Raw genomic sequence first — 20,519 nt, forward strand, 5'->3', positions numbered from 1 at the left:
GGGTGGTGCACTGTACCCGAAGATACTGCCATATCGGGTCAATGCATAGGGCGACGGAAGCAAGCTTCGAAATCGGCCCCCGTTCTCAAAAATCCATTTAATATATGGTCCCCAGATAGGGGACGTATCAGATATTAAACTGATAAGAACAGATTTTTTTTTTTTTTTTTTTTTTTTTTTTTTTTTTTTCTTTTCCTCAGTTACAGACTATTGTTTGGACGATCATTAGGTCACCTACCAAGACTCGTCACTTAAAACAATATCTGAAAAAACATCATACGGAAAAAACTAACTAAGGGAACCGAGTGGCAAGAAAAAGTGACTAAACAACAAAACAAAAAAACATGTCAAAAACAATCACAGAAATTGGTCAAAAACTTACAGCTTTCTCCTTTACGTACTTCTTATAAATTCTTCCATCGTGTATGCATCCAGATTTTCTCCGCTTCTTCTTCACCAATTCTCTTTTTGTCCAGTAGAAAGATAGTAAAAATCCTTCCTAAAAACAATCTTTTCAATTCCCTCGGAGAAATAACAACATTTTTAAAAACAAGCAAATTGCGTGAGTCCCATAAAACCTCTTTAAAAACAGAAAAAAGAATCCAATTAGTACGTGTATCTTCCTTTTTACTAAGATCTTGACCAATAAAAACTTTCTCAAAAGAAAAACTATTATATCCAGTGAGTTGGATTAAAAACCTCTTTAAAAACATAAAAAATTCTTTTGCATAAAAACAGTCCCAATAAAGGTGCACTAAGTCTTCTCTACCTCCACAACCCTCTCTTGGGCATCTGTCACTTATTCTCAAACCTCTTCCATTTAAAAAAGATCGGGTTGGGAGGCAGCCATGAAAGGACATCCAACTAACGTCTTTTTGTCTGTTTGATAGTCCAATAACTTTAAAAAACTTCCAAATCTTCACAGACTGAGCATTAGTGCAGAATGGTACTTCATATAATCTCTCATTTTTCCTTATTTCTTGTTCTATTTTCTTTTTATCAGGTTCACCTAAAGAGCTCAAACCAAATTGATCATTGAAAGACCTGAGGAGCACATAGAAGGTAGGTATCACATGTGCTATGGGTCTCCTCAAATCCCTCTCACACCAGCCCCATTTGGAAAACAACCATCCTGCAAGGTATTTACTCATGTCTGCCGCCCTATTATTGCACTGTATCAATTTAAAAATTAAAAGAAAATAGTGCACCTTTAAAAACAGATCAATGTTTGGAAAGTTATATCCGCCCAAATTCATACTCTTCATCACTTCTTCTCTTCTCATTTTCTCCATCTTAGACCCCCAGAAGAACACAAAAAGCTTCCTTGTAACTCTCCTAGTCCATAACTTCCCTGGAGGAAGCACCATAGCCGTATACAAGAGAAGCGGTAGGATTACAGACTTAATGATAAGAACTTTCCCTTTAAGTGACAAGTTCCTTAGCCTCCAGAAGGATAGCTTCTTCTCAATTTTACTGTCCAAAGTCTCATAACTTTTCTTTCCTTTGAGGTCTTTGTCAAATATCACTCCTAGCACTTCAATGTCTTCTTTTTCCTTAACACCATCCACTACTATATTCTCTTGGTTCCCAAAACTGCATAATTGGCACTTCCCCCAGTTCACATTCATCCCAGCCACACAACAAAAAATCCTCACATGCAAATTTACTCTGTTGAGATCTGCTTGGGATGTACAAGTAAAAACCACATCATCCATATAACTTAAAACCTTTAACTTACTACCATCACTACCTGGAATAAAAACACCACTCACACATTTATCTTTCTGCACATTCTTCAACAGGCCCTCTATAACGCATATAAACAGAATTGGGGAGAGTGGGCATCCCTGTCTGACTCCAGACAAGACATTAAAAGCAGGCCCCACATGCCCATTTACTAAAATCTGACTTGTCACCCCATGATAAAAACTCATAATAACAGATAATAACTTTTCTGGAATACCTAAGTGTTTTAAAGCAATGAACATAAAATCATGTGCAACCTTATCATAAGCCTTTTCGAAATCTATGGACTCAACAAACAGTGCATTCTTGTTAAAGTTACTGTAATAAATAGAGTCTCTTAAAAGCAATAAATTATCTGTTATTTTTCTTTTCGGTACTGCACAAACTTGGTATTCTCCCACAAGGTGGTCCACTACATCACTCAGTCTATTAGCCACAATCTTAGCAATTATCTTGTAGTCACAATTTAATAAAGTTATAGGTCTCCAATTTTTAAGATCTCTGCCATCACCTTTTTTATGAATTAATGTTATGACCCCTTTCTTCATAGATTCAGCTAAAACACCTGAGTTAAAAACATATTGCACCACCCGTGTAAACTCTTTACTTAAAATATTCCAGAACGCGGAATAAAACTCAGCGGGGAGACCATCACAGCCTGGTGTCTTCCCTTTGGCCATCTTATCCAGGGCCTGCTTGATCTCCCCTTCACTAACATCATCAATCAAAAAATCTACTTTTTCAACAGGAACATTATTCTCCAAAATATTACAATAATCATTCATCTCCGTCTCACTGGCTCTGCTCTTATTACTAAAGAGTGTCTCATAAAATCTGCCAATCTCCTTCACCATCTCCTCTCCAAAAACTTCCCCTGTAGGGGTAAAAACAGATTTAAAAACACCTTTAGCATTAAAACATTTTTTAAAGAAATACCGTGTACACTGCTCATTTTCTTCTAGGTGTTGCACTTTAGACTTATATACAATATTCCTTCCCTTTTCCAACAACCTTTTTTTCATCTCCCCCTTCACCTTAACAATCTCATCCTCCACCTCCACACCAACACGTTTAAACTTATAGAGAGTCTCTAACCGGGATACAAGCCTTTCATCACTCCTCCTCTTCTCTTGTGCTCTCTTTATGCAAAACATCTTAAAGAAATTAGAAAACTCTCCTTTAGCCCATTCCCACCACACTAAGACATTACTAAAATCAGGTTGTTTAGAAGCACAGGATAAAAACACATGATTAAAACCAGCCATTATTTCCTCATCTTCCAATAGACTTACATTTAATTTCCAGAGCCCCCTCCCAAAATGAAGGGACTCTGTGACACTTATCTCAGCCGACACCATCTTGTGGTCTGAGAAAGTTGACATCATTTGATTGCACCGGACCACCTTAATCCCATCAGAGACCAGGATGTAATCGATCCGGGATTTACAGTGGCCACTATCTGATATGTACGTATATCTTTCATCAGTGCTAACCATCAGTCCAACATCAGTAAAATGCAAGTCTTGAATAATTTGATTTAAAACATTGGAAGTAATATCAGTTCTAACCTCAGCAGAGCTCTCACGATCATTGACGGATCTAATGCAGTTAAAATCGCCAACAATAATAGTATCTTCACGACCAGGGATAAAAAACTTAAGGGACTCTAAAAAAGACAAACGTGCTTGTTTTTCTGCTGGAGCATACACATTAAAAATTCTCATCCTCTGGCCCAAAACCTCAAAAATTAAAACCATACAACGACCAGGTACTAAAATTTGGCAATTTAAAACTTTAATGTCCCTGTTTCGCAATAAAATCCCCACACCTTCATTTTTGTTTTCTGCACATGTGGACCAGAAGGACTGCCCACACTTCCACTCATTTGCATAAGGTGCTGACTTTATTGCACACTCCTGTAAACATATCACATCACTTCTAACATTCTCAAGAATATCAAAAATTGCAGCTCTCCTAATTTCAGACTCAATACTTCTTACATTAATAGTTGTTACAACCAAAGTCATAATAACTAGGAAAAGAAAACCAAATGCTTTAAAATCCATCTTAACTTAGAAATTAACATTTTGGCCTTCAACTTTCCTATGTAAACTTGCAAAACAATCAGGCGACCCTATGTTAGAGTCCCTGTCTATTTCATTATCACTACCAAGAACAAGGGCTTCCTGATCCTCAGACCAGCTCCCTGTCTTACACCTTTTATTCACAACCTGCACATCCTCATCTTCCTCCTCCTCTTCTTCCTTACTGCGAGAAACTCTCTGACCAGGTGTTAGAGATCTCTGAGATGACCCAACAACTTCCATTCCCTCCTCCTCCCCCACAATTGGGTTTGGACATTCAATATCATCCATAGCCTCTTCACTAGAAAGAACATCACCATACACTGTCTCAATTTTCTCCACCACTTTCACTTTTTTTGCTTTTTTCTTTTTCACCAAGGTAAATTCACCTCCCACACCTGTCTCCTCACCAGTCACAGCAGTGGAAACACCCTCCTCCCCTGACCTCTCCTGAGTGCTAATGTGCTCCACTATCACAGAACTTTCCTCAGCCACCTGTGCCACATTAACACTCACACTCTCACCAACTCCAGGAACAAACCTCCCTCCCCCTTTTTCTCTTTGTTCTCCTCTATTCCCAGCTGCATCAGCATAACTTCTCTTCTTTTTGTACCACATATCACAGCCTCTTGCCAAATGTTCCTCACTTCCACAGATATCACATGTCTTCTTCTCTGTACAGATACTTGCTTCGTGACCAGTTTTCCCACAATTTCTGCAACATTCTCCTTTCTCAGGGCAATAATCCTGCACATGGCCATAGGCATGGCACTTTCTACAATATTGCAACTGGCCTTCATAAAAGCAGAAACCTCTCTCTCCTCCGATAGAAAACACCTGTGGTATGCTCTTCCTTCCATCTTGCATTCCTTCATCTTTTTTAAATTTTACAATAAACTTTCTCTTACAATTAAAGTACCCAAACTTGTTCTTAAGTCTTCCTATAAATTTCACTTCCTCGCAATACCGGAACAAAAAGTTTGTAACCATTTCATCAGAAACCTTAGGATTATACATGTGGACAATTACTACCTTTGTTGTATTCATAAATAACGGTTCCACTTTAATCTTCCTCATTATAGCAGGCTCACTTTTCCTCTTCATTTCTTCAAGATCCATATAGACTCTCTGGCAAATCTCAGAACCACAAAAAGTAATATCATAAATTCCTTGCCTAGGAAAATCCTGTATAGCCAATACATTCCATACCTGTAGGTAATCAAGCTTGCGAAGAATCTCCAAAACGATTTGGTCAAGTCCGATCGTCCCCCGGTGCTCGCCAGGAACGTAGATCCGCACCGTGTCCTCAAGTCCACGCGCCTTCTCGCTCATTTTTGCAGGTAAAACCCACGATCGCAGCTCAGCAACAATCCAGGGCCCCCCCGTAAAGAGGGCCCCGATCACCACTCCTTTCAACCCAAACCACGCACAGAAATCCACACGTGATCTTAGCCAAAAGGCCGAGAAGCGATAACCGTGAAAGGGGCGGGCCCAACAAGGTCCCCTTCATGGGCACTATCACTGCTTGCTGTCAGGGAGGCTGCCAGACAATTTTCCATGCACACTCTGGGCTGGGGGGCAGTCAACCACCAGTACACACAGCAGAACCTAAACCCATACCATTATTGCTAAGCAGCAAGACAGGGGCCCATTGCACTCCCACGGGGCCTTTTTAAATGCAATCCATAACCCGGATTTGCCAGGAACCCTTCTTACTCCTCCTACTTGCATGTGACACTGGGCTTAGGATCTGCATAGGAAACACACACACAAGCACACACCTACCTTTGTTGCCTGCAGATGCCTCCTTGGCTGTCCCCAAACGGTATCAAACCAACACCCACGGGAAGCTGTAAGCATAGAGGACATGCCTGCACCCCATTGGACTTACCTGTGTGGGTTAAATCCGGGTTATTTGACAACCAATGGCGGTGATGGTTCTGCTCAGGCAGAGCAGTGCTGATGCTCCTCATAAAGCTGTCGCTGCTGTGAAGGTTCTAGGTGACATCACAAATCCCTATGGTTACATACACAACAAAGCTGGGTTGTTGTTGTTTACACTCTGCAAGGCCTGTGGAAGTGAGTGACATCATAGCACTGTAGTTCTGAGGGTTCAAGATGGATGCAACAATCTCCTGTTGCTTCTATGAAGGCCGTAATAGACGACATCACCAAACAGCTCCATAGTCACATACACAGCAAAGGAGAGATGTTGTTTACACCTAGTGATGTCAGTGGTATTGAGTGACATCACAGCACAGTGCTAAGGCTCCTGGGCCTGGACACAGCAGCGGCTGCAATATCTCAACGGAGAATACGTTTATATCTATGTGTGTGTGTGCGCATATATATATATATATATATATATATATATATATATATATATATATTTCTCCGCCGAAATCACTTTTAAACCCATTTCCACCTTTTTTTCCCTTCTCTTCCTCTTACTTTTTTTTCACGTTTTTTTACGTTTTTCTCCTTTTCGCCTCTTTTCTGGGCGTATTATTCTTCTTTTTCTTCTTTTTTTTCGTCTAATGCATACCCCATCAGTGCAGCAATGCTTATTCAATACCGCCAGCAGATGGAGACACTGGGGGATAATTTTCTAAGGATTTATACTGATTTTTCCTGTCTGAATTTGTCGCACAGAAAGTTGCAGGCCAAATATGTGTGACATTTCTGCGACTTTAGCTTCTAGAGCATTTTTACAACATTATACATAGGTGCTGAATACATAAAAAGCGACTGTTCAGCGACAGACAAGTCGCATCGGCTGAAAGTAGGCCAGAATGTCAGTCCATGTTGGAGCAGGTTTAGATACAGTCTAAAGCATAGATCTCAAAGTCTGTGCACAGAATTTAGCAAGGGCCTCGCACCTTCTGATGCATCAGGTAGGTGCACAATAGCATAGCCTAACCCTCTGTACTTTGGTCTATATTGATGCGGGACATAGACAGCCAGCTGATGACCAATCCATTAGTGCAATGGATGGCTGGAAGCATTTGTCTTTGCCTTTGCAATACCACAGAAGCAATGCATGGTCAATGTACAGCAATGACACACCTGTGTGAACAGCCAGGAGACCCCCCCCCCCCCATGTTATGTTACATAGTTACATAGTTAGTACGGTCGAAAAAAGACATATGTCCATCAAGTTCAACCAGGGAATTAAGGGGTAGGGGTGTGGCGCGATATTGGGGAAGGGATGAGATTTTATATTTCTTCATAAGCATTAATCTTATTTTGTCAATTAGGAACATTCAGCACCCACCCGCTATCAAGGCAGCTGCCTATCATGTCATGCCCTACCTGCACAGGTGTGCTGGCTACTCAAATGATCCAATTAAGGAGGCCATTTAGTCAGCAGCAGCAGAAGTCCTGTGCCTGGACGCTCCAACAGGGGCCAGACACAAGCAGAAGCAGAAGCAGCAGAAGCAGCACCACCTTTTGTTTTTTGGCTGCAGCAGCAGCAAGGCCCACAGGGCTGGCTAGCTGGCTAGCCAGCAAGCAGGTAGCAATGAAAGTAGGAATCTTTCTTTTTAACCCTGTAAGGGGGTGGTGCACTGTACCCGAAGATACTGCCATATCGGGTCAATGCATAGGGCGACGGAAGCAAGCTTCGAAATCGGCCCCCGTTCTCAAAAATCCATTTAATATATGGTCCCCAGATAGGGGACGTATCAGATATTAAACTGATAAGAACAGATTTTTTTTTTTTTTTTTTTAAACCTTCAGGTTTGGACATTAAAACATCAAAATCCAACTCCATACTTCGTCACTTAGACTTTCTGAAGTAAAGTCCAACTCATCATTAGGTCTTTCTTTTTATTTTCAATTTCAAACAAACATAAATACCATCACCAATTACAAACTTACAAGATATCTCCATTTCAAAAACTTCCATATCCCCTCAGCATCCTTATCCCCCAAATTCTTCCTATCACACAAATAAACAACATATAACCTATCTAGAATCATCTTAATACAACCCTCCACCGACACGTTATTTCTTTTGAATACACATAAATTCCTAACATCCCAAAGTACTTCTTTAATAATGGCAAGCAACACAAAAAAAACCCTTTCCTTATCTCTCCCTACCATACTAAGTCCAAACATAACCACATCATACGACATATACCTTATACCAGTCAATTCTTTAAACAGCAAACTCACCCCTTTCCACACACCTTGCGCCATTTCACAATTCCAAAATACATGCATCACACTCTCAATCCCATCACACCCATCTCTTGGACACCTCTCATACCTTCCAATCCCTCTATTTCTTTGAAATTCTCTTACCGGTAACGCACCATGCAAACTCTGCCATACTATCTCACGTTGTCTATTTGTTACTCCAACAGTCATTATACTCTTCCACACTCTCCCCACATCTACAGCTCTCACCATATTAATTGAACATTCAACTTCCTCTTTTTTAATGTACCCAATCATACTCTTTTTACTCACAAACACTTCTGGACCCACACCAATCAACCTATAATTCTCCAAAAATTTCACCACATATACATACCAACTAGGACACACAAAAGCATAAGGCACTCTCAAATCTCTTTCCAACCAACCCAATTTACATAACACACTGCCACCCAAATATCTCACCATACATGCACAACTCTTTTCACCTCCCATCATTCTTTTCAAAGCAAAAACAATATTCACACCCAGATACACATCAACATTCGGAAAGTCCATTCCTCCATTTTTACCATCTTTCATTACAATCTCTCTCTTAACTCTTTCCATCTTTGTACCCCACAAAAACACAAATAACATTCTTTTCACCTTTCGCAAAACCATATAACTTGGCGGAAACACAACAGCAACATATAACAGTATTGGCAAAATCACACTCTTCACTATCATAACCTTACCAACCATTGACAACTCTCTCAACCTCCAAAAATTCAATTTCTTTTGCACTCTCTTCCCCACATCCTCCCAACTATTTCTACCATCCAACCGTTCATCCATCTTAACCCCCAACACTTGAATAGGCCCTTCCACCCCTTCCATACCAACATCCTCACTCTGAGTCACACCACCAAAACATTTATATTCACTCTTTCCCCAATTGACCTTAAAACCAGACGCACCACAAAACAGACTTACCAATAACTTGGATCTTCTTACAGCCGCAACAGATTCACTTACCACACATACATCATCCATATAAGCCAACACTTTAACCTCTTTACCACGACCCCCCGGAACTCTCACACCTCTCACACATTTATCCTTACGCAATAATTCTAATAATGGTTCCATAGCACAAATAAAAGCAATAGGTGACAAGGGACATCCCTGTCTCACCCCTGAACATACTTTAATCTCCTCAGTCATCCATCCATTAATCAGAATCCTACTATACACTTCCTTATACAACATTCTCACAATATTCACAAAATCACCTGGAAACCCCATTTTAACTAGCACCTTAAACAAAAACCCATGCGACAAACGGTCAAAAGCTTTTTCAAAATCAATTGACAACACACGAACCACCTGCTTTCTACACATACCATCCCACAATATATCTCTCAACAAACACAAATTCTCACTAATTCTTCTTCCTGGCACACCACACACTTGCTCCTCCCCAATCACTTGCTCTATCACGTCCCTCATTCTATTTGTAATCAGCTTTGCAAATATTTTATAATCCACATTCAACAAAGTTATCGGCCTCCAATTCCTTACATCATTCACATCCCCTTTCTTATAAATCAAAACCACTATCCCACTCTTCATACTTTCCACCAATCTTCCATTAGCCCACATATACTTAAAGATACTCTCCATATCATCCTTCAGTACATCCCACAATTTCACATAAAACTCAGCCGGCAACCCATCCTCTCCAGGAGTCTTATTTTTAGCCATACTATCAACCGTCCTTTTAATTTCTTCCATTCCAATCTCTCTCATTAAACTCTCATACTCATTACAATCTACCTTCTTATCAATCACTTCCAGCACTTCCTCAGCCAAACCCCTATCACACTGTTTGACTGCATATAAGTCCTCATAAAACTCTTTCACCACATTCAGTACAGCTTTGCCTCTCACCAAACCACCATCCTTATCATACACACTCACTAAATCATCCTTTCTCCCAATCACTTTCTTAAAAAAATATCTTGAACACTTTTCATCCTTCTCCAATTTGTCCACTTTTGCTCGGTACATTATTTTTTTTTTCCTTTTAAAGCCGAGGAACGTGCTTTCGATTCACCCAAAGTGCAAGAAAAAGTGCAAACGTGTTACACTAAAAAAACGTGCACAAAGGATGCGGTCTATCGCAAGCCCTTCTCCGATAGGAGAGAGGCCCCCCAACAAACCTTACCCTTCGCCTCCGGACCAAGAGGTACCTGCGAGGTTCCAGGTTCGATGTCCCTTTTCGCCGAAGCTACTAGGAGACCACAAATGCTCCCGGCATCCCCCTTGGCGTTAGCCAAGGTATCTGCCCGCAGAGCCGATTACGGTAGGTACCCTGCGAAGCAGGAGTACCCGGGGTGTTTGCAGGGAGGTGCGGAACCTAATGGCCACACACACCTCCCCTAGACCGCCAGGAGGGACACCCAGAAGGGCTACCGCATCCTGACAAATCCTGTGAACACACAACACGCAAAAAGTGACACAGTGAGACAAAAAATAAATAAATAAGTGAATGTGTGCAGATATACTGCCCGGACATCCGGCCGGATCTATAAAAATTTCTCTGATCCTAGCCAGAAGGCCGGGAATCAAGAGGTGAGTGCCACAAGGTGAAGAGATTATGGTGCCCGTGCTTCAACTCAGTGAGCCTATTCTCCCAGTGAGTTTCGGCACCTCGGGGTCACCACTCCCCGAGGCACAAAAGTACCTCGGCTCTAGACCCTCTCAGCCTCATGGCGAGACCCGGAGGGAACAGGTCACATCGGGGCAGCCGTCGAGCTGATTCCTCAGAACCAGCCCCGGAAAGCCCTGGTACACCTGCATCCTCCATGCAGCACCCATCCCCACCAGCATGAAAACTGATAAGAACAGATACTACACTTGATCTTAGCCAAAAGGCCGAGAAGCGATAACCGTGAAAGGGGCGGGCCCAACAAGGTCCCCTTCATGGGCACTATCACTGCTTGCTGTCAGGGAGGCTGCCAGACAATTTTCCATGCACACTCTGGGCTGGGGGGCAGTCAACCACCAGTACACACAGCAGAACCTAAACCCATACCATTATTGCTAAGCAGCAAGACAGGGGCCCATTGCACTCCCACGGGGCCTTTTTAAATGCAATCCATAACCCGGATTTGCCAGGAACCCTTCTTACTCCTCCTACTTGCATGTGACACTGGGCTTAGGATCTGCATAGGAAACACACACACAAGCACACACCTACCTTTGTTGCCTGCAGATGCCTCCTTGGCTGTCCCCAAACGGTATCAAACCAACACCCACGGGAAGCTGTAAGCATAGAGGACATGCCTGCACCCCATTGGACTTACCTGTGTGGGTTAAATCCGGGTTATTTGACAACCAATGGCGGTGATGGTTCTGCTCAGGCAGAGCAGTGCTGATGCTCCTCATAAAGCTGTCGCTGCTGTGAAGGTTCTAGGTGACATCACAAATCCCTATGGTTACATACACAACAAAGCTGGGTTGTTGTTGTTTACACTCTGCAAGGCCTGTGGAAGTGAGTGACATCATAGCACTGTAGTTCTGAGGGTTCAAGATGGATGCAACAATCTCCTGTTGCTTCTATGAAGGCCGTAATAGACGACATCACCAAACAGCTCCATAGTCACATACACAGCAAAGGAGAGATGTTGTTTACACCTAGTGATGTCAGTGGTATTGAGTGACATCACAGCACAGTGCTAAGGCTCCTGGGCCTGGACACAGCAGCGGCTGCAATATCTCAACGGAGAATACGTTTATATCTATGTGTGTGTGTGCGCATATATATATATATATATATATATATATATATATATATTCTCCGCCGAAATCACTTTTAAACCCATTTCCACCTTTTTTTCCCTTCTCTTCCTCTTACTTTTTTTTCACGTTTTTTTACGTTTTTCTCCTTTTCGCCTCTTTTCTGGGCGTATTATTCTTCTTTTTCTTCTTTTTTTTCGTCTAATGCATACCCCATCAGTGCAGCAATGCTTATTCAATACCGCCAGCAGATGGAGACACTGGGGGATAATTTTCTAAGGATTTATACTGATTTTTCCTGTCTGAATTTGTCGCACAGAAAGTTGCAGGCCAAATATGTGTGACATTTCTGCGACTTTAGCTTCTAGAGCATTTTTACAACATTATACATAGGTGCTGAATACATAAAAAGCGACTGTTCAGCGACAGACAAGTCGCATCGGCTGAAAGTAGGCCAGAATGTCAGTCCATGTTGGAGCAGGTTTAGATACAGTCTAAAGCATAGATCTCAAAGTCTGTGCACAGAATTTAGCAAGGGCCTCGCACCTTCTGATGCATCAGGTAGGTGCACAATAGCATAGCCTAACCCTCTGTACTTTGGTCTATATTGATGCGGGACATAGACAGCCAGCTGATGACCAATCCATTAGTGCAATGGATGGCTGGAAGCATTTGTCTTTGCCTTTGCAATACCACAGAAGCAATGCATGGTCAATGTACAGCAATGACACACCTGTGTGAACAGCCAGGAGACCCCCCCCCCCCCCCATGTTATGTTACATAGTTACATAGTTAGTACGGTCGAAAAAAGACATATGTCCATCAAGTTCAACCAGGGAATTAAGGGGTAGGGGTGTGGCGCGATATTGGGGAAGGGATGAGATTTTATATTTCTTCATAAGCATTAATCTTATTTTGTCAATTAGGAACATTCAGCACCCACCCGCTATCAAGGCAGCTGCCTATCATGTCATGCCCTACCTGCACAGGTGTGCTGGCTACTCAAATGATCCAATTAAGGAGGCCATTTAGTCAGCAGCAGCAGAAGTCCTGTGCCTGGACGCTCCAACAGGGGCCAGACACAAGCAGAAGCAGAAGCAGCAGAAGCAGCACCACCTTTTGTTTTTTGGCTGCAGCAGCAGCAAGGCCCACAGGGCTGGCTAGCTGGCTAGCCAGCAAGCAGGTAGCAATGAAAGTAGGAATCTTTCTTTTTAACCCTGTAAGGGGGTGGTGCACTGTACCCGAAGATACTGCCATATCGGGTCAATGCATAGGGCGACGGAAGCAAGCTTCGAAATCGGCCCCCGTTCTCAAAAATCCATTTAATATATGGTCCCCAGATAGGGGACGTATCAGATATTAAACTGATAAGAACAGATTTTTTTTTTTTTTTTTTTAAACCTTCAGGTTTGGACATTAAAACATCAAAATCCAACTCCATACTTCGTCACTTAGACTTTCTGAAGTAAAGTCCAACTCATCATTAGGTCTTTCTTTTTATTTTCAATTTCAAACAAACATAAATACCATCACCAATTACAAACTTACAAGATATCTCCATTTCAAAAACTTCCATATCCCCTCAGCATCCTTATCCCCCAAATTCTTCCTATCACACAAATAAACAACATATAACCTATCTAGAATCATCTTAATACAACCCTCCACCGACACGTTATTTCTTTTGAATACACATAAATTCCTAACATCCCAAAGTACTTCTTTAATAATGGCAAGCAACACAAAAAAAACCCTTTCCTTATCTCTCCCTACCATACTAAGTCCAAACATAACCACATCATACGACATATACCTTATACCAGTCAATTCTTTAAACAGCAAACTCACCCCTTTCCACACACCTTGCGCCATTTCACAATTCCAAAATACATGCATCACACTCTCAATCCCATCACACCCATCTCTTGGACACCTCTCATACCTTCCAATCCCTCTATTTCTTTGAAATTCTCTTACCGGTAACGCACCATGCAAACTCTGCCATACTATCTCACGTTGTCTATTTGTTACTCCAACAGTCATTATACTCTTCCACACTCTCCCCACATCTACAGCTCTCACCATATTAATTGAACATTCAACTTCCTCTTTTTTAATGTACCCAATCATACTCTTTTTACTCACAAACACTTCTGGACCCACACCAATCAACCTATAATTCTCCAAAAATTTCACCACATATACATACCAACTAGGACACACAAAAGCATAAGGCACTCTCAAATCTCTTTCCAACCAACCCAATTTACATAACACACTGCCACCCAAATATCTCACCATACATGCACAACTCTTTTCACCTCCCATCATTCTTTTCAAAGCAAAAACAATATTCACACCCAGATACACATCAACATTCGGAAAGTCCATTCCTCCATTTTTACCATCTTTCATTACAATCTCTCTCTTAACTCTTTCCATCTTTGTACCCCACAAAAACACAAATAACATTCTTTTCACCTTTCGCAAAACCATATAACTTGGCGGAAACACAACAGCAACATATAACAGTATTGGCAAAATCACACTCTTCACTATCATAACCTTACCAACCATTGACAACTCTCTCAACCTCCAAAAATTCAATTTCTTTTGCACTCTCTTCCCCACATCCTCCCAACTATTTCTACCATCCAACCGTTCATCCATCTTAACCCCCAACACTTGAATAGGCCCTTCCACCCCTTCCATACCAACATCCTCACTCTGAGTCACACCACCAAAACATTTATATTCACTCTTTCCCCAATTGACCTTAAAACCAGACGCACCACAAAACAGACTTACCAATAACTTGGATCTTCTTACAGCCGCAACAGATTCACTTACCACACATACATCATCCATATAAGCCAACACTTTAACCTCTTTACCACGACCCCCCGGAACTCTCACACCTCTCACACATTTATCCTTACGCAATAATTCTAATAATGGTTCCATAGCACAAATAAAAGCAATAGGTGACAAGGGACATCCCTGTCTCACCCCTGAACATACTTTAATCTCCTCAGTCATCCATCCATTAATCAGAATCTTACTATACACTTCCTTATACAACATTCTCACAATATTCACAAAATCACCTGGAAACCCCATTTTAACTAGCACCTTAAACAAAAACCCATGCGACAAACGGTCAAAAGCTTTTTCAAAATCAATTGACAACACACGAACCACCTGCTTTCTACACATACCATCCCACAATATATCTCTCAACAAACACAAATTCTCACTAATTCTTCTTCCTGGCACACCACACACTTGCTCCTCCCCAATCACTTGCTCTATCACGTCCCTCATTCTATTTGTAATCAGCTTTGCAAATATTTTATAATCCACATTCAACAAAGTTATCGGCCTCCAATTCCTTACATCATTCACATCCCCTTTCTTATAAATCAAAACCACTATCCCACTCTTCATACTTTCCACCAATCTTCCATTAGCCCACATATACTTAAAGATACTCTCCATATCATCCTTCAGTACATCCCACAATTTCACATAAAACTCAGCCGGCAACCCATCCTCTCCAGGAGTCTTATTTTTAGCCATACTATCAACCGTCCTTTTAATTTCTTCCATTCCAATCTCTCTCATTAAACTCTCATACTCATTACAATCTACCTTCTTATCAATCACTTCCAGCACTTCCTCAGCCAAACCCCTATCACACTGTTTGACTGCATATAAGTCCTCATAAAACTCTTTCACCACATTCAGTACAGCTTTGCCTCTCACCAAACCACCATCCTTATCATACACACTCACTAAATCATCCTTTCTCCCAATCACTTTCTTAAAAAAATATCTTGAACACTTTTCATCCTTCTCCAATTTGTCCACTTTTGCTCGGTACATTAACTCTTTTCCTCTTTCATTCAACCAATCCTTTATATCTCTTTTCACAGCATCAATCTTACCATCCACTCTCCATCCCTTCTTTTTCAACTTAATGAGAAACCCCAACCTTTTATTCAGCCATTCATACTTCTTTCTTTCCCTAGCTTTCCTTTTATAACCTTCCCTCTTGAAAAAAACCTTAGTTCTTTCTTTAACCCACTCCCACCAACACAATAAATCCAAAAATTCTTTTTTCTTCTCACACCATAACTTATACTTCTTAATATACCTATCATATACCTCCTTTTCATCCAACAGTTTCACATTAAGCTTCCAGTAACCCCTCCCACTTATGCAAATCTCATCCAACACCAAACCACAACTCACACGCTCATGATCAGAATAAATCACTCTCTCTTGCTTATACCACATACATCCTATCATTTTGGACACAAAACACATATCTAATCTTGACTCACTCCTTCCACTCTCAGCATGATATGTTGCTAACACAGGATTCACACCACACACTTCAACCACATCTCTTAACTTGAAATCACTCACCATACTCTTAAGCATATTTCCAGAAACATCCGCATCCCTCCCAATCTCACAGTTGAAATCACCTACTAACAACACTGGTTCCTTCCCAGACAAAAACCCCTTAATTATTTCAAACAAACCCACCCTCTCCTCCTTATTCACAGGTGCATAAACATTAATTAACTTAAACTTAAACCCATGTAACCCAACCTCCACCAACACACACCTTCCTTCCCTTAACACCATTTGACTACAAACTTTAAACTTATTATTCCTAAACAAAACCCCAACTCCATCATTTCTATTTACATTAGAGCAAGACCACACTGCTGGTCCATATCTCCACTCCTCCTTTTTTGGAGGAAAATCCAATCCACATTCCTGTAGACAAATTATGTCATTATTAGTTCCTGCCAATTCCTCCAGAATGGCCGCTCTTCTATTCTTATTTTTAAAGACTCTAACATTTGACAAACTAACCGAAAAAGACATATCAAATCAAATAACAACCCATAGGAAGAAAAAACCTAGAAGAGAGTTAATGAACTTTACGGCTCAGTGTCGAGGGAGAAGTTTCTTCTCCAATGCATTTATCCATTTCACCCTCAGATATTGCGGCAAAACGATTACTCGTCTCCACCACCGTCTGCTCCATCTTTTCACCACTGGCACCTCTCGCCGCCTTCCGTGGGGGACGAAAAAGATCTTCATCTCTCTCTTTAGCACTTTCCTCTTCTGAATTCGACCATTCAACTTTTTGAGTGCCAGACACCTGAGGACTAGGCACCTCTTCAATTCTCACCTCCTCCTCCATCTCCTCTTCAATCTCCTCCTGCACCTTCTCTTCCACCACCGTTGCTTTCTCAATAATAGCAATCACACTCTTTTCTGCCATGTCTGCCTTTGCCTTTTCCCTTTTTTTAAATGCCAAATCTTTTCTGGCCTCTTTCTCCTTCTCCCTTTTAGCCACCTCCGGACAATTTCTATACACATGTCCAACAAGGCCACAAAGATCACAAGTTCTGGGCTGTGGACAAGCTCCCGCTTCATGCCCTGGCATTTTACAATTTCGGCACTTCTTATTACCTGGACAAGCCTCTTTAACATGTCCAAACAGCAAACAATCACGGCAAAACAATGGCTGGCCATAATAATAGACATAACCCCGGTTTCCGGCGATTGAAAAATTGGCCGGTGGGTGTTTCACTCCACCAATGCTCCCAGGATCCAGCTTCAGTTTTACAAAGAACTTCCATGTGCCATTAAACACACCCAAACTACTAGTTTGCTTCACTCCCCCTTGGACACTTTCACAGTAGATACTTAGAAAGTTCTTAATCATATCCGGGTCTAAGAATGGATTGTACATATGTACAAACAGAGTCTTCACTCCCATCTCAAACAGAGGAAAAAACTTTACATTTTCCAAGACAGGGTTATTGGCATTTCTTTTCAAACATTCATAGAAGTTCTGGCAATCAGCTTCATAGATGAAGGACACATCATATATTCCTTGCTTCCTATTCTCTTGCACACAGAACAAACTATCCATGCCAAAACCACCCAATTTCTCCACAAGTTCATGTCCAATGTACTCAATCCGATTCTTACCCCGGTCAGAAGTTTCCACCACAAAACGTACAGTCTTCTCAATCGCAGGGAGGTATTCCTTTCCAGCCATTGTTCTTCTCTGTCTGTCGATTCCACAGTAAGATCACCACTCCGGATTCCTGCTCAGCAGAACACCCGCACCCCTGACCCAGACCAAGTTTACACTTGATCGGAGCCAAAAGGCCGAGAAGCGATAACCGTGAAAGGGGCGGGCCCAACAAGGTCCCCTTCATGGGCACTATCACTGCTTGCTGTCAGGGAGGCTGCCAGACAATTTTCCATGCACACTCTGGGCTGGGGGGCAGTCAACCACCAGTACACACAGCAGAACCTAAACCCATACCATTATTGCTAAGCAGCAAGACAGGGGCCCATTGCACTCCCACGGGGCCTTTTTAAATGCAATCCATAACCCGGATTTGCCAGGAACCCTTCTTACTCCTCCTACTTGCATGTGACACTGGGCTTAGGATCTGCATAGGAAACACACACACAAGCACACACCTACCTTTGTTGCCTGCAGATGCCTCCTTGGCTGTCCCCAAACGGTATCAAACCAACACCCACGGGAAGCTGTAAGCATAGAGGACATGCCTGCACCCCATTGGACTTACCTGTGTGGGTTAAATCCGGGTTATTTGACAACCTATGGCGGTGATGGTTCTGCTCAGGCAGAGCAGTGCTGATGCTCCTCATAAAGCTGTCGCTGCTGTGAAGGTTCTAGGTGACATCACAAATCCTTATGGTTACATACACAACAAAGCTGGGTTGTTGTTGTTTACACTCTGCAAGGCCTGTGGAAGTGAGTGACATCATAGCACTGTAGTTCTGAGGGTTCAAGATGGATGCAACAATCTCCTGTTGCTTCTATGAAGGCCGTAATAGACGACATCACCAAACAGCTCCATAGTCACATACACAGCAAAGGAGAGATGTTGTTTACACCTAGTGATGTCAGTGGTATTGAGTGACATCACAGCACAGTGCTAAGGCTCCTGGGCCTGGACACAGCAGCGGCTGCAATATCTCAACGGAGAATACGTTTATATCTATGTGTGTGTGTGCGCATATATATATATATATATATATATATATATATATATATATATATTCTCTGCCGAAATCACTTTTAAACCCATTTCCACCTTTTTTTCCCTTCTCTTCCTCTTACTTTTTTTTCACGTTTTTTTTACGTTTTTCTCCTTTTCGCCTCTTTTCTGGGCGTATTATTCTTCTTTTTCTTCTTTTTTTTCGTCTAATGCATACCCCATCAGTGCAGCAATGCTTATTCAATACCGCCAGCAGATGGAGACACTGGGGGATAATTTTCTAAGGATTTATACTGATTTTTCCTGTCTGAATTTGTCGCACAGAAAGTTGCAGGCCAAATATGTGTGACATTTCTGCGACTTTAGCTTCTAGAGCATTTTTACAACATTATACATAGGTGCTGAATACATAAAAAGCGACTGTTCAGCGACAGACAAGTCGCATCGGCTGAAAGTAGGCCAGAATGTCAGTCCATGTTGGAGCAGGTTTAGATACAGTCTAAAGCATAGATCTCAAAGTCTGTGCACAGAATTTAGCAAGGGCCTCGCACCTTCTGATGCATCAGGTAGGTGCACAATAGCATAGCCTAACCCTCTGTACTTTGGTCTATATTGATGCGGGACATAGACAGCCAGCTGATGACCAATCCATTAGTGCAATGGATGGCTGGAAGCATTTGTCTTTGCCTTTGCAATACCACAGAAGCAATGCATGGTCAATGTACAGCAATGACACACCTGTGTGAACAGCCAGGAGACCCCCCCCCCCCCCATGTTATGTTACATAGTTACATAGTTAGTACGGTCGAAAAAAGACATATGTCCATCAAGTTCAACCAGGGAATTAAGGGGTAGGGGTGTGGCGCGATATTGGGGAAGGGATGAGATTTTATATTTCTTCATAAGCATTAATCTTATTTTGTCAATTAGGAACATTCAGCACCCACCCGCTATCAAGGCAGCTGCCTATCATGTCATGCCCTACCTGCACAGGTGTGCTGGCTACTCAAATGATCCAATTAAGGAGGCCATTTAGTCAGCAGCAGCAGAAGTCCTGTGCCTGGACGCTCCAACAGGGGCCAGACACAAGCAGAAGCAGAAGCAGCAGAAGCAGCAGCAGCACCACCTTTTGTTTTTTGGCTGCAGCAGCAGCAAGGCCCACAGGGCTGGCTAGCTGGCTAGCCAGCAAGCAGGTAGCAATGAAAGTAGGAATCTTTCTTTTTAACCCTGTAAGGGGGTGGTGCACTGTACCCGAAGATACTGCCATATCGGGTCAATGCATAGGGCGACGGAAGCAAGCTTCGAAATCGGCCCCCGTTCTCAAAAATCCATTTAATATATGGTCCCCAGATAGGGGACGTATCAGATATTAAACTGATAAGAACAGATTTTTTTTTTTTTTTTTTTTTTTTTTTTTTTTTCTTTTTTCCTCAGTTACAGACTATTGTTTGGACGATCATTAGGTCACCTACCAAGACTCGTCACTTAAAACAATATCTGAAAAAACATCATACGGAAAAAACTAACTAAGGGAACCGAGTGGCAAGAAAAAGTGACTAAACAACAAAACAAAAAAACATGTCAAAAACAATCACAGAAATTGGTCAAAAACTTACAGCTTTCTCCTTTACGTACTTCTTATAAATTCTTCCATCGTGTATGCATCCAGATT

General features: G+C 41.8%; 5 pseudogenes; all 5 read right to left on the reverse strand.

Annotated features, from left to right (window-relative positions):
• Positions 1-211, reverse strand: LOC130305373 (U2 spliceosomal RNA; annotated as a pseudogene).
• A 7,175-nt stretch (positions 212-7,386) lies between these two features.
• Positions 7,387-7,565, reverse strand: LOC130305369 (U2 spliceosomal RNA; annotated as a pseudogene).
• Positions 7,566-10,765: 3,200 nt separating this feature from the next.
• On the reverse strand, positions 10,766-10,925 carry LOC130305378 (U2 spliceosomal RNA; annotated as a pseudogene).
• A 2,077-nt stretch (positions 10,926-13,002) lies between these two features.
• Positions 13,003-13,181, reverse strand: LOC130305370 (U2 spliceosomal RNA; annotated as a pseudogene).
• A 6,901-nt stretch (positions 13,182-20,082) lies between these two features.
• On the reverse strand, positions 20,083-20,292 carry LOC130305371 (U2 spliceosomal RNA; annotated as a pseudogene).
• Positions 20,293-20,519: the final 227 nt, after the last annotated feature.

The sequence above is a fragment of the Hyla sarda genome, unplaced genomic scaffold (assembly GCF_029499605.1).
Source record: "Hyla sarda isolate aHylSar1 unplaced genomic scaffold, aHylSar1.hap1 scaffold_131, whole genome shotgun sequence".
Lineage (NCBI taxonomy): Eukaryota > Metazoa > Chordata > Amphibia > Anura > Hylidae > Hyla > Hyla sarda.